The sequence below is a fragment of the Larimichthys crocea genome, chromosome VI, assembly GCF_000972845.2.
Source record: "Larimichthys crocea isolate SSNF chromosome VI, L_crocea_2.0, whole genome shotgun sequence".
NCBI lineage: Eukaryota > Metazoa > Chordata > Actinopteri > Sciaenidae > Larimichthys > Larimichthys crocea.
The window spans coordinates 1,543,242-1,559,761 of NC_040016.1; the positions used below are offsets into that span (position 1 = coordinate 1,543,242).

General features: G+C 39.6%; 1 protein-coding gene across 1 annotated transcript in view; it reads left to right on the forward strand.

Annotated features, from left to right (window-relative positions):
* Positions 1–16,520, forward strand: part of dlgap4b (discs, large (Drosophila) homolog-associated protein 4b) — a 99,786-nt gene that overhangs the window by 54,207 nt on the left and 29,059 nt on the right. The window contains exon 3 of the mRNA XM_027279549.1: positions 10,556–10,604. The gene's annotated coding sequence lies outside the window, so the exon portion shown is untranslated. The remainder of the gene's footprint in view (positions 1–10,555; positions 10,605–16,520) is intronic.

Sequence of the window (16,520 nt, forward strand, 5' to 3'; positions counted from 1 at the left end):
CTTGCTGAAAGGCACAATGGTCATATTTTTTTCCTGGTAGCTTCACTGACATGAGTTCATTTTGGTTGGTTGCAGAGCTCAGCTGGCAGCTGTAACCTGCTATACTGTGCTCACTGACTCAAGCTTAAAGCAGGCCTACAGCTACCTACAACATTTCTGGCAGTAAAGTAAGGACCAGTTGTAGATTTTTGGCATCTCTCTCCTACATGAGACTTCACCTGGAACCTGCTATTTTCACATATGTGAGAGATGGCCAGTAGTCCATTTAGCCAGAAAACCAAGGCTAGGGAATGAGTAAGTGAATATGCTGTTTGTAGGCTAAATCAATAAATTAATAATAGATTGGAGACATCGGAAGCACTTTAATCCCCGATCAAACACTTATGAAAAGATATAAATAAATACACAAAACTACACACAAACACTTACCCTAAGCCCTCACAAAAAACACTCACAAGCTTCTGGGTCTAAGCGGATGATACAAGTCTAAATGCATTATATGCTGCCCACGTATACGCTGATAGACATAAACACATTATTTCACAGTTACAACATGGAAAGAAATGTGGGCTCTCATTGCCATCAATTTCCACTTCATATTTTTACTCGGAGGCAGCAGAGATAAACACTTAATCACCTAAAAGCTGTCTGAAGAAATGCTATGTGATAATTTAGTCCAAGACACTATTTTCATCCTTCCTGCCCTACCTCACTGCTCTCTCTATCCATCTGTCAATGGGCTTCGAGACCTTGGTCACCTCAGAGTGTGTGTCAATGTGGGCGGTGTTTGGGGAGGCTGGCTGTACGATGGGTGATGCAGAATGAGGATTTATTTTACATTCCTTCTCCTGGACTCTGTGCTATGGCAGACCCAGGGAGAGACAGTCAGGCAGAGAGAGACAGGTGCTGTCTGCCTTGAGTGCGTCTCTGTCCTGTGTGTGTGTCCATGTTTGTGTGTATTTGTGTGACTATGTACATGTGGTGTTGTTTAACAAAGGTATCCATGCACAAACGCATATGTACAGTGTGTGTGTGTGTGTCTGTGTGCGCACATATTGACTGGAGGTAGTGCATCTCTCTTGAGCCAGGGCCTGTAGAGCTAGCGTGCTGTGTTCACAGTCAGTCTGCATTTTACCAGCAGTCTCCATTTACACCGTCTGCCACTCGACTGTCCACAGTTGAAACATGTATGGATTCTCTGGCTTATAACAGGTACAGACAGCTTAGGGCAACCCACTGAAAGATTTATATGTCTTATACTTAACATTATAATTTGATCAATCCCGCCTCACGGGGTTGAATAGAACATTGGCTGATTGGTCCACTGGTGTTTACAGAGTATTTTATGTAGACAAATCAGCCTTTAACTAAACTATGTAACCACTGCCTCTACTGTATATGCCACTGTCTCTATATTCTAACATGTTTTAACCCTAAAGCTGAAGAAGGTGTTGTAATGAACAGTGTGGACCCAAAGGAAAAAGACTATGCAGACGGAAAACACAAGTCATCAAGTCAGAGGTTTCTTTGGTACTTAGCAACTTGTCAGCGATGCTACCTTGAGATGGAAGTAAACAGGTGACAAAATACAGAATGATGTGAGACCAAGGGCGGCTGGGCATGGGTAATAGGTGGAGCAGACCTTCCAGAGTCCAATGAGACACTTTCCTACAGTTGTAGATGTTTCAGGCAACAACCAATGCTCAGGTTCATTGACGGTCACCAATTCAAGTCATACCAGGAAAACGTAGCCAGGAAAAGCGGCACCCATTCAACCCACTGCAACTGCTGAGAATGGAAAGAATCAGGAACAAACAAATGGTTAGGGGGTCCTGTTGGCCCTATTTGTGCCTCTTTACCAGCTTGCTCAATTTCCCAAATAACAGTGGCCACAATAACTGAGTGAGAAAGAATAGTGTCAGGACTAGGATTTAGCTCCTCTGTGGGAGAGAGCATTTGGCTTCACATTTGAAGAGCCAGGACAATAGGTAAGGGTGAAATAGGAAAAACAAGGCCCATTGTGCTTGGTGGGAGTTAAACCACTTAGCTGACAGACAGATGTAGTCAAGGTTGTTATGGTCTGTCCAAGCCACAAATGGTTATTCTGCCCCCTCCATTTGGGTAGAGGTGCTGCAACTTTGTGAATTGAACTAGTGATAGAAATTAGCAAAGCCCAAGAATCTTTGTAACTGCTTCCTAGAGGTGAGTTAAGGCCACTGCTCTGACTTTGGGTCTGCCCATCAGTCTACTTTCAATAATGAAACCCAGAAAGTGAAAAGCAAGGTAGCAGGAGATGTCTTGGTGGTGTAGGACTGATGGTGGCAAAATGGTGGTAAATTTCTGGTAGGCTGGCAGGTGAGAGAGAACTAGGAGCCACGCCCAGCAGTACTCACACAGATATAGAGAGACGGACAAGACAAACATATCATAAAGGGAGGGCGAAGCAACGGGAGAACACTGGGAAAAGGAGGTACATTGTTTGCACTTAGAATGAGCTTCAGGCAGTTTGAGCTTGAGACCAGGGATTGGTGTTTCAAGGCTAATGTTATTCAAATTAAGTGGACTCTTTGATTGATTTGGACAGCTAATTGACTGTTTTAATTCTGGGGAACAAAAGGAACCAACTCCTTAAATCAACAAGCAGTTTCCTCCACAGGTTCTTCAAGATCTAAGCGTTTTAATCTAATAAAGACAGAGGCAAAGAAACCCTGATCACACAAACCATTCGTAATATCAGCATATGTACAAAATATCAGTAGGCTAATCTGTCAATATTATATATTAGAACAGGGTGGACTCTTGATTCATGTGCAGGGGAATTAGAGCCTTTCGTTTTCAGAAAACTCAAGCATGAATGTTGAAATATAACTGCTGTATGGGAACTGGGTCAACAGAGAATTATATCAAGGGCAAACTTGACGTAAGGTTAAAGCTGTATAAGTTATATTTAATGAAATCCTGTCTAGAGGAAACTGCTGGTGATCAAACTGAAATATCTGCAAGAAAATGAAAGTAAAAAAAAATAACTTCTGTTCTCTGAACTTTTGTCAGATTAGGAAAAAAAACTTGCCTAAAGCAACAGTTTTGTGTGGTTTTAAGATGCAAAAGTTTTATCTGAAATTAAAATGAAAGATATTTGCTGCTCAATTTCACACACAACATACACATACAACCATAAAAGAACAATCATAGCTGCATGTACAGTAAGTAGTAAAAAATATCATGTTTAAATGATATTGACATCACAAGACTAATTTGCAAATGCTAATTAATCTGAAACTTCTCAGTTAATTTTCAATTCCCAAAGGGTGTTATCAACAGACACAGATCAAATCCTTCTGGACAATAGTCCAAGTTCAGTACTCAGTCAGTTTTCAAGCAGAAATTCATCAAATTGCAGCTAAACACTCTTCCTGAAAACAATTGAGGTGAGAAATAAGCAATACAGTTAGAGAATCATGTTTGATCTGCACTGCCTGGTTTGACAGTTTGATCTTCTTTCTTCTTTTTGTTTGAGTTTCTTGAGCCTGATGCGTTGCGCTAGATGGACTGCAGACTGGACACAACAACCAGTTAGAGTAGCAAAATATATAATGGTATATCATGTAATTGTAAATTTGTGTATTAGTCAATGCACAAATATGCACAGGACCAACAGCATCTGTAGATGCAAAAGATTCATTCTAAGTGGTGGTTATACACTAATGAAAGTACAGTTATGCACTTCTGTCATATTTTGTAAACACTGTACACACTGGACTAATTTTATTAGTGCTATATGAAGTCAGAAGATGTCACTGATTAATGTTTGGGTATGATGGTGGTATGGATGGTATGATTAAGAATGTGAGAGCTATTTTTTGGAGCTACAGAGTAATGAATCCTGGTTGTCTTTAAGTCAAATATTTTACTGTTTACTACTCTATTTGTATCTTGAGTGGGTTGATTTGAGGTCTAATGAAAACACAGAAAGACCAATTAATCTTTGCCTCACACTGACCTTGCATCCCTGTCGACGTAATGGTTTATTTAGAACTTTTGGAACCCAAGTGCGAACTCATTAAAGCAGAAACTTGGCATCTACTGAAAGAGTTTTATTTTCAACTTATTCTTATGTGTGACTTTTTAGCCCTGAGGACTGGCTGAGCTGGCTGTTTTTCCAGTACTGTCTCTCTCTGTACTCCATCCCCTTGCTGAGAGCATGCAGGAAGTTCAAAGAACGAATACGAAAGCAGACTGCTGTCCTCAAAAACTTTCTGATGTGCTGCAGAGCAAAGGAGTTCTGTACTTCCATTGACATGTAATACCTAGTGGATCCTGAAATCATACACATTTATCTTTGGTCAAGTTGAAGACCTCTTTAAGTACAAGTTTAAATATGAAATTGGTAAATTTAAATAATTGTTTTACAAGAACGTTGTCCTTAAACTTCCCCAGAGTTACAGTCTAATTTTGCAGAACTAATATGAAGAATCTGAATCAGCAGAACCGGATGAGAAATGATGTTGCATATGCATAGTTAATTAGCAATAAAAGAGTCTAAAGGTTTTCATGGTGGCCAGTGCAAGAAGCACGACAGCTATTTGTGTTTCTAGTGCTGATCCAATGATTTTGTCAACAAAAACAAACAATTTAAGTAATGTTGAAATATAAATAAAACGTTTTAACTAATCACTATCCAATCTAAGACTCAATCTAATCAAGGACTTTTTTTTATGTGGGTGAAGCAGGAACACTTGTGAGGGGGCCTGCGTGGATCTATTAACTTATATGAGTGATTCTTACAGTCTCTGTTGTGTGCAGCTTTTTCCTTCTCCCTCAGCTCATCAAATCCCTGCAGCCATCTGAATGCAGCACGACACATATGTCGACAAATCTGCAGCCTCTGATTGCAGTTGTGTGGAGCCAGAGGGCAGTGTCATTACTGTTCACTGTGTTTACCTTGATTAGAACACTATTAGAAACACCAGACTGGTCAGTTATAACTCTGTATCGTGTGGTTTCTGTGAGTCACGCCGACTCCTGTGTGTCAACAGTGCAAACACTTCTAGTTATGACCATTTCTATTGAAATACAGAACAATTCAAACTGAAATAACGTTGGCTCGATGCAGACAATAATTTGAGTTCCTGAAGCACCGTCTTTCCATTTGTTTGAGCCATCATGCATCACTATGATTGGCTCGTCACCACACCCTCTGTATCTATATCCATACCTCACCTTACCCATGAAATGCCTACACAGTTCACTCACCCAGCATCTACCATACTGGTTGTGGAACTTGCACACTTAAAATATGGTGCAAAAAATGATTTATCAAAGACAGATTTAACATTTTGCATAGAGCTCATCAGTGAGATTTAACATCTTGATGAATTCCAGACTGTAATCCTCAGAATACACTATTATGGAAGAAAAAGCAAAAAGACAATGCCACTTAACAATGCAGCATCTGTTCATTCAATCATGCAAAAATCTTTCCAGGACATCAAGAGCAAATTCTGAATACATCTTGTTACAATCTGATAATCACTACATGAGTTCTCTTCATGAAATAACAAATTACAGAGCAACTTTTTTTTTAAAAACAGCCTCGAAGTCAAAGAGATTTAGAAGGATTCTTTTCAAAATTAGCATTAATAAATTAACATATTGTTGGCACTTGTTTTGTTGTCATATACACTCACACCTCTCTCTTTCACACACACAACTTCCATTATTGCAGTGACCACATTTAAACCAGCCGCTATATCCGCTGCTGACTCATTAACATAATTATAACATGCATGAGATTTTTGGAATGCGCGTGTGATTCTTTCCAAAAGCGTTGTCACACTGCCTCTGTGGGATTTATCTTCAGTCACACTCAAGTTGCCTCCCATCTGCTCACTGAATACTACAAATTGTATAAGTAGGAGAAGTACTCGTCCTCATCTTCATGAAATGGCCAAACAGATTTCTAAAGAACTCTCGTCTCTGTTCGCCTTTACATAAGCCTTTTCCTCCTCAGATTTACATGGTTCCTCCAACATTTATATGAACTGTGTGCACAAGTTACATGCTGCAGTTAGAGTCTCTGGATAATTAATGTTCTTCTGATAATGCACCTGCACAAGGTGACCTTCATGTCCTGCTGTAATTGGATTTTATGGTTGAGAAGTGATGACAAAGAATTGTTTAATTTAGAGTACAGATAATCTACAGGCTTTTCTCCCTAAATTTTGGTTTGTGATATGAGAAATGATCATTGATCATAAAAGTATGATATTCTTATGTGGGCTAAAAACTTCAAATGTTGGTATTTTATAGTATAACTACTTGAGTATGTAGTAAGTATGAATGCACCTACTGAAAAGTTTACTTAGTGATTAACTCAAGAGGGAAAGACACTGGGGGGACCAGCTAGGTTTGGAGCGTACATCAAATAAATAAATACATGTATTTAATGAAGTTAATGAACAGCCATCATTAAAATAAGAGAGAAAGAATATGCTCCGCCATGCAGAATCATGTTTTGACCAACAGCACAATTAGAGATTCACAGCAACACACTTCAGTGACAAATCAACTACAGACACAGTTTTCAAAAAACAAGTGACTGAGAGGAGCTCGCATCATCCTCCAGACGGTTATACTAACACCCAACCAGACGTGTTTAATGATGGAAGCAACACACTGGTTTATATTTATCGTGTGCATCAGGGCTTGACCCAAAGTCCCACACACGGATTACATGCTTGGGATAACTTCTAACACAGTCATTTACTTCTGGTTACTGCAGGCTGTGTGCAAACATAAACAGTCACATATGAGAGAAACATGTTGAGTATGATATAGTCAGTCTACAGTCTTGTAGGGGTGCAGCTTACTTTATAGCAGAGAGCGAAGCAGGCCTAGGATCAATGGACCTTCGGGTTCTTTGATGTTTGAGAACAAAAACCCAATAGGCCATGGCCTGAACAGAGCATTTAGAAAAATCAAAAGCAAATTAAAAGATGACTTATCTATAGCTAGACTAGCATCTCTGTGAGGCTGACACAGTGGTGCTCCAAGCTAAATACTAACATCAGCACACCAACATGCTCACAATGACAATGTTAACATGGCTTATGCAGGTGAGAATGTCATTAGTTTTGTCTTATTTGATGATGTGTGATGTGACAGAGTGAAACGTTAAGGGATCACATATCATAATGTTATGGCAATCAATTCAATAGTTGTCAAGGAACAACAAATGTCAAACTCATGATGACACTGAAGAAAAGTCAGAGAATCTCCATCGTGGGAAAAGTCAGAACTACACCTTTCCTGCTGTGAGACATCTACTGTAGTAAAAAATAAAATAAAATTCTTAATCATCAATGCACTCAGTTTAGATGCAAAATCTGAAACATCTAATCTAATGTAATTGTTACTCAATTGAGTCCAATTTCCATCAATGAGAGAGATTTTCCACAGCCAGTGAACAGACATTTATAATGCATTCCCTGAGTGAAGAGCCCAATCAGCAGATCCCTCTGGCCTGATGCCTCAATCTGTTTCACAATCCCATTTCTAATTTATCTTACTCTGCCCCAACAAACGCAGTGCTGTATAGTGCAGTGTGACATTGGTCCTTGGAATCTGCAGTGTGCGACGAAGTGAGAAAAAAGTAGTTTGGCATGAATCCAGTTCCAAATTTAATCCCCCAAACTCCATAAAGTGCCCTTCATTTTTCTCCAATTCAGGTTGTTCTGTGCTTTATGAATTATCTTCAAAATGTGCTCTGTTCTACCAGGATGTATAAGGATACCTGATGGCTTCCTGATGTATTTTCGGCTGTACATGGAAAAAGTGAGGGAGACTCAGCTATTCACTATTCTTATCCTACACATTTGCAGTCATTGGGTGCCTTGCTTACATTAAAATCACATTATTCTTTGTAGACACATGTTAAATTGAATTTTTGTCATTCTTCTTCTTGTAGCTAACCGATAACGCTTTTAAGAGGTGTGTGTATGTGTGTCTGTGCAATTTATTTTGACATTTTATTGTTAAAGGTCGCAGCACTTCTGCATTTGGTGTTTGTTCTAACCTAACCATAGAGGTGAAACTGCATATATTTTACAATGGTTGTGGATGTTCAGGTTCTGAATGGTCTGATCAAGGATCATGACATTTTGTATGCTCCACCACTAAGGCTGGATGCACGTCATCCAGGGGAGTGTTTGTGTTTACACTGCGAGCAGAGGAGATTTGTAAGACCATCGTCAAACTGGCAACTGTCTCAGAGAGTGGTCCCAGTCCAACCATGTTTACTGGGAGGCTGCTGAGCCCGGTTCCATCACCTTCTCACCCGGCCCCTGTTCTGGAGCCCATTCGAGTTCCTCCCTGCCAGCGTTCCTCGCCTGGTCTCCTACACCCCAGACCTGAAATCCCCCTACTCCTGGCAGTCCTAACCCCGTGCACTCATCCTCTGGGTGTTCTGCTCTCCCAATTTTTGAGAGCCAAGAGTTAACTAGCTGACAGCAGCTACAGTTACCTGTTGCTCAGTTTATCAACTCTAAGTGGTTACAAGCAACAAGTAGCTGCCGTTAGCTAGTTAGCTCGGTTAGTGGTTACTTTAGCAACAAGTAAAGCTATCTGTCCATCAGTAAATCATCAAGAGTTGAGGCAGAGTAGCTGTTGAAAGCCAACCACAGATGACAGTTTAATGTAATTCTAACACATAAGCTAAATAGTTTCTTAAAGTTTGATCATTTGGCCTGCTTCAGATCTTAGTTAATGTCAAATTGTCAAATCAAATGAATCATTTCTGCAACGGTTATTTGTAAAGGTTTTAGGACAGCACTGATGAACATCATCCTGCCGATATGGAGCACCAGATCAAAGCTCATATGGGTGATTTTAGAAGACAGAAAGGAAAAATCTATTATGTGATTTAGGTTGGAGCACTTGATAGAACCTCCAACACAAGCACTTTAGTCATTTATATATGTATATTTCAGTTATGCAAGTCTCTTCACCCTCATCCCTAAAAGGTTTGAGAGGTGGTATACAGGTCGGCTATTAATCACAAATGTGATATGCGAGAACTCCTGTCCAGATGTTGAAGTGTCCCTGAGCGATGCTGGAACCTGTAAAGCACTTTGTCGTAAGATGATGAAGTACTATATATGTGCAGTACAATTACCATACTATGAATAGTGCCTGTTTAACTATTAGAGGAACTGACATTCATTTCGTTTAGTGTTTGAGACAATGTGGCAGCAGTCTTCCAAACCCCTATTGATGGATCTGCAGAGAGTTATGTTTGTTCAAGATAAACTGATAAACATCTGTGCGTAGAAATAGAAACATCCTCCATCTTGTGAATATTTCTCTGTGTCATGTACATTCAAAAACAGGACCCGTCTGTTTGTGCAGAGTCATGTTCTTCTGCATTGTATACCTGTGTTGTTTATGCGCCATCCACTCTCCTGAGTATCTATGTATGTTTGCTGCCATCGAAGGCTACCAACAGATGAATGTCTAAAATATAAAAGAGAATATCCAACAGTTTTCACGCTGTGGGTTGAATATGAGTAAGGGAATGAAACAGTGGGATAAAATACTAACCACAGCAGCATTTGACTATTAACATCAAGGTTATACCTTACTACACACCATATATTTGAGTGCTCGTGGGACGGATGAACTGATTCTGACTGAATATTTGAGGAAAAGGGAAATCCATAATGCAATATAAGAATGCAGAGATGCAGTTTGATGTATGACCTTAAAACTCGTTATGCTGCAGATTTTAGATGGCACTTGTCAAAGTATGGTCTTTGTAGTTGGTGCTGATAAGCTGGAACTCCTTCTCTGACAGTAGAAATGAGAAAGAATATATAAAGACAGTGTTTGTAGTGTGTTCAACAGAGTCATAATATAACTTAACAGTGTAATAAACTGAATCATACATAAATACTGTTGATGTCCAAAGGCACACACACAATCATCTATCCAGGCACTGACTAGACTCTTCAGCGTGAACTGTAGTATGATCACAGGATGCATGGTGAGTGAATGACTGTTTGCAGAGGCCTGGCGTAAAAGGAGCCCTGATTGAACATTGTCATAGCTTCTGTTACACTGCAGGTGTTATAAAAGCGACTGGAATATGGATGAGTGCGAGACTGTCGTGATTGAAATGTGCTAAAGCGAGTCTGTGCCTTTGTACTACCCTCCAAGGTGTGAGAGAGGAGGAAGAGAGAGAGAAAGTAGGGCAGAGGGAGTGAAGAAGACAACAAGGTGGAGCTGCCTGCTGATACTTTGCTGGCCTGAGCCCGAACACAAGTTGCCCTCAAGCACTGCTTCTCATTCAGATTATTTTAACCCGACTCTCAATGCTGCATGGCAAAGCTTTATCCTCATCTCTTTGTGTGTGTGTGTGTGTGTGTGTGTGTGTGTGTGTGTGTGTCTGTAGCAAAAGGTTCAGGGTTTTTTTTGTCAGTTAACAAGTAAAGAATGACATGGTTGTATGGGTTCATAACACACATAAACACTGACACAGTTTTGCTCATATCTCTTTCAGGAAACCTCCTCCTACTCAGATCCAGACCTCTGAGAAATGAGCTGCCAATGTAAGTCCTTTCCCTGACCTCAGCAATCATCAACCGGTAATGTTGCTTTTAAATCAATTGAACTGACGGAAAGTTGTAATTGAATACACAAACACTCACAAAGCCTTAGCCTTGAACCCCTAAACTTTAACTGCCTTCAACTCGCCAACTCCATTCACCACTGACTTCATTTATTTGGAGCTAATTGCTATTCCCTGCAAACATGCTGATGGGACATCAAAGGATGACTCACACAGGACAAGCTAGTGAAATTCAAATTTCAAACACAAACCCCTTCCTTCAGTATTATGCTACAGAGTTGCCACTTCTGGTTTTAGTTTGTCATCCCGAGCACAAGGAAGGCTTAAGGCTCCATCAATAATGGATGAGGATGTGAGACTTTCCAGCGAGTTTTCCAGAAGCTTCAGTTCTTGTATTTAAAACCCGGCAGGACGGGCTCTCTGCGCACCTGGAAACTGGTGTTGTAGCTTTCAAGCAGTTCTCGAGGCAGTGCAATCAGTCAGTGCTGCTCTCAGCAAAGATAAGAAGCTGGCGCTTTCAGGGAATCACTGAGGATAAGAATGTGAGATTTTAGGTAAATTTGTACAGACGTTTTATACTGCATTTAACAAAAAGTAGATCCATGTTTAGAGTAAACTCTTAATATAAAATTATCGATTAGTGCAGCTTTAAACTAGAAACCAGAAAGAATATTTCAGCTTCAAGTATGTTCTAATCAGCTATATTTTTCTTTATTCTAGTGCACCAACCTACATTTTTCCTATCTAGAAACAAGCTCTAGCTTGTATAGGAAACATGTTGAAATATTCTTCCAACAATGGAAGATTTTTTCATTTACCTCATGAAAATAAGATTTATAGGATTTAATTATGGACTGAAATGACTTGAGAAGATGAAGTTTTTATCCCTGCTCTGCTGTAATTGTACATTGTAACAATGTAATTATAATGAGAAAATAGAGGAAACATGATTGTAAAATTTCACAGATCATTGAACATTGTGTCTGCAGCATTATGTTGTGGTTGTTATGGACTGAATAGTACATTAGCAGTGCACCAGATTGAATTTAAGAATCACCACTTCTCACATAAAAACCACATATTCAATGTCAAGCCCCAGTGTCCTTCATTCCTACACACACAATATCCTGTCTTTGTAGTTTCTCTCTCAGATATTCACATCCACGCTTCCTATATCACACATATACACACGCACTCTCAGACATGCATGTATCTACAAATATAGCCCCTGACATTCACACGCACAGGCACATGTGTTCCTCAGCGGACCCACGCGTGCACACATTTCTGCAGGAACGGGGCTATGCCAGACGTGTTGCTGCGGTTAGGAGATAACAGGAAGCACCACTCACAGGACTTCTCTCAATCCTTCCCATAAGGCGCCTGATGGGAGTCTCCCTGGGGTGAAGGATGAGAGGGTATAGCTGACATCACACTCACAATAGGCCATGCAAGAGGTGTTAAAATTGTATCCGGAGGTTGCATTTGACACCGGGTTTTGTACAGTAACTGCGCACAAAAGGTGCACAGTCGCTTGATAATAAATTAACTACACAACCTTCTCCGTGGCGGATTAATTCATGCTTTCCTTTTTAGGTCAAAGTGAGACACGCAGCATTTGCCAGGGGATAATCAGATCAATGATCGCCTTGCAGGGGGAAAGACAGAAAGGATACGGCCGCAATATTGAAACACTAGGATCAAAGCTGAGCTCGCTGTGTGAATGAGAATTTAGGGAGGAGAGGGCTGCAAAGGACAGCTGTGATTGATGCATTACTCTCTCCTAGCCGTCAGCGCACAAAGGCAAGGAGACTGTGGCAATTTCCCTGAATCAGTGTGTAGAACTCTTATGTGCGCAGACAGATAGAAGCAGGCGCAGAAACATTTTTTTAGTTTGACTAGGATAGCTTCAAAATGCTCTTATTGTCCTACACATTGAATATAAATTATAACACCTGAACAGTTCATTCTATTTACTACTGCCTTTAAGTTTCTATACCAAACATATTTCAAACATGACCACCATATTTCTACCTTTTGTTATGTTATTTGTAGCAAAGATGACTTGTTGGTTACCTCCAGGGATAACATGCGCCTTCAGCTCTGAAATGTGTGTATTTTTAGATGAGTCACAGCAGAGAAAACATTCGCTAAATGCATATGTTCTAGTACACCATGAAAGAACTCACTCGAAAACACACAGCCCACTCATGCTGTGAATAGAACATGTAAGAAATTAATTAATGTCACTCTGTGTTACTATGTCAAGGTCAACATCCTCTCTGACTCAGAAATCCTATCAGCAAAGATCCACATATCTGCTTCATTGCAGTTTAACAAGGTAATGAGTCTCAGTGGTGATAATCAAACCGCAGTGGGAACAAAAGCTCATGGGAGCCAGTTGATTAAGCAGACTTAATGTAGTAGAATAGCCTTTAATTTATAAACCCCCACTTGGAGAACACAGCAGGACAATAGAGCATTGTTTACAGCTTTTATATACATTAAAACAATCTTGTATTATTGTATGTAAATCCAAATACTGTTGAGTTGGTTTTAATCTCAGCCATTGTGCAGCATGTCAGACTCATTCCTCAGGTGCTACAACATAAAAAGCCATTTGACCTTCCCACCACAGAGGTAAAATGAGTATTTTTACTTCATGGCATAATGTATTTTGTGAGCTAAAAGTATGCAAATAAAAGAACACAAATAAAGTAAATGGAGAGAGAAATTCTATATGTTTCACACTTGCAGCATGGTGAAACATTAAACATTACAATTTCACACAACCATGCATTAGGGAGTGAGTGAACAAGTAATGCTAAAGCTTATTTAACATGAAACAATAGTCTGAACATAGTAATTAGAGGAAAATCAAAATGTCATGTGACTTTTAGCCTCGCTAGTGGCTTCCAAGATCCTAATGCCTGTCCACCACTTTGGTTCAGACTGAAATAATAATACATTCATCCTCTATTACCAAATACCCACAAAACTAATGACATTCCCATCAGCCTGTACTGTCATATAATCTATCCATGTAACTTTGGGCAACAGTGCTCGAGCTCACGTCCCTTAAATGTCAACTCTCTGTGTCATATAAAACTGTATATACATACCATCTCTGCCTGTTCTGATGCCTTTATTGCTGTTGTCATGGCAATGGCTCATCCCTGTGCCATTGATGGGTTGATGGGTTGACAGACGGCCATTAGGGTATTATTGTGACGTCACCTGGGGATTGTGAGGCATGGATGCAGGGTTGACCCATTTGGTGTGCAGAAGGGGACCCCTGTTCTCTACCACCTGTCACATGACCATCCTTCACATCTCCACAGGAAGTGACTTTTCACCTTCTCCTTTTCACAGCAGGAAATCTCATTGCAGCGCTGGTTCCTCTGCGGAGGTCAAGGCTGCGTGGATGTATTACACTGAACCATGGCTATTGTGTGTCAGGCCAAGGGCGTTTTGAAGTGGCTGAGGTTTTACGGCTTATCCTGGTGGGATTTATAGCTGTGCTGTGGTTGTTCATAACAGGCTGTGGGTGACTGCTCCCAGCACACATTTACACATGCGCTACAGCAAGTCACAGAAACAGACGCAGCACATAATGAGCTGAAACTTAGGAATAAGATTTGAGAGCTGTAGTAGATCATTAATGCTTTCAGGTCTTATAAAAGTTTACTCATTATAAAAACATCAAACGTCTTCTTATATTTTGCACTCTGGAAGTTATCCTCAGTTTTAGTTCATAATCATGAAAGAGTAGCTGAATACTGGCCTGAACTTTAAATATTAATACTCACTGATGCATATGTTGTTTGCCATAGCATATAATTGGAAAGATACTACTCTGATATTATGTAATAGTTTGATATCAAAGAAAATCTGAGGTTTATAGGTAAGGTTTTAGAGCATGTAGCGCCTTCAGTATAATAGATAATGCTATATTTTTTTAGCCTTTGAAGTGGATACTGTGAGTGGAAGATGGTGTGTGTCTCTGTGCAAGATTGTGTGTTTGAAAAGTGTCTTTGAATTCAGGCATCTTAATATATGTGCATTCATAAAAGTATGCCAGTGTCTGTGTGCGAGTGTGCGTGCATGCACATGTGCATATCTCTATGTCTGTTTGCATTAGTTCTTCTGATTTGCCCTGAATCTAGAGATAGAGGCCACAGCTGTAGCCCACAACCCTCTCTTCCCCCCTGTTCTTCCCTGCGTGCAGGACCCAGCAAGAGACACCCATCTCAGTGTTGTTCCCAAATATAAAAATACACTGTTGAATTAAGTAGCACTAGGCCATGTGTGGCCGCCATGTCTTCATCTTAAAACTGGCTACAGATTTGTTATATCTTTAAGGTTTAGCATCGATCCTTTCAAACCTGGTGCTAATTCAAGAAGCTAACCTACAACTCTTGCTTTCTGCAGATTCATCAGTGAAAAGAGCAGTTCAGATTTTTTCAGTTAAAGTCAATCATTACACAGTACTACATAACTACTAGTCCTCCTGTTCATAATGTCTGCGAGGAATTCCCAACGTTGAACAGTTTTAATGTTAAAGAAGAAATCAATAATCCTCAAGTTACATCCTTTATTGTGCAAAATTCTGTGTTGCTGCTGCTCAGCAAGAAAACACTGTGAATGGCATGCTAAAAAGTCGGTGACTCTGGAAGATACCCATTTAATTTGCTACTGCTGAAGCCTTATATTAGCTCATATTGACCCCTAAAATGTATCATATATGAATATATGCATACAGTATATGTTTGTATCTCACACTATAAAGGGGTCATGTTATGGAGAAATAATTTAAATGAAAAGTGAGATTTATATGAAGGTAAATGTGACTCTATCAGCTGTAATCGTCACAACTGATTGATAAGAAGGGAAGCTGTTCAATAGCATCATGCTCACTAGTCCATCTTAATGCTGCCTGTTGCCTGGTGATGTGCTCAGTAGAGCACTTCACACCTACAGGTAGACTGCACCAATAGATCCACAAAGGGACATCAACAAGGTCAAAAGGGTGGTGGTGGATGATTTATGTAGGAACATGGCTATGACAACAGCTGCCACACAGATTAGAGGTGAAGGAGAAAAGGAATATGGATCATTTTATATCTCATATGGCTTTAGGATTAAATGTTTTCACTTTCCAGCATGTTATTTTCAAATCCACAGTCGCTCTGTGGTTTAGTTTATACAGATGCATTGTTTTGGTCTGATTTGCAGTCATATTTGGTTTTGGACGTGGAAACGAACAAAGTGCAAACATTTAGAAAGCTCTGTGTTTGTTTACTATGTGGATTATAAAATAGGTTGAGAAATAATTCAGCACTGAAATCAACATATTTTTACATAAACATGCAGAACATAATTGGTTATCACCACTGTAGGACCTGTAAGTGGGATTTCAGTGTTTTTATTAATTTATTTGAAATATTATTTGTATTGAATTGAATTTGGACTGCATGACCCTTGAGCCCTCGCAACCAATAAACCTGTTGACATGCTGAATATTAATATTATTCATGTGTAAATATTGTGGAGATTAATGGCAAAATGTAATTATGGTATTTTAAAATAAGATAGTTATTTTGGCAAGACAGAATAGTGTATTTTTCAGACCTGTTTTTATTGACCTAGATGCTTAATACACAGCAAGTCTCTAACTGTTGCTAGTATTTCATGATAATCAGGACTATGTGAATAATCTGAGCTGTTTTCTTAAATGTAAAACTCTACAAAAACATTCTGGAGATCTCCAGATGGCACGCTCAACTCCTAAATTTATTCACAGTTTTTTGGTACAAGGCTTTCCTCATCTGGATAAACAAAAACAACGTCACACTGCGCACCTTTTTAACGTATCAGCTTAACACAAAGAAATAGT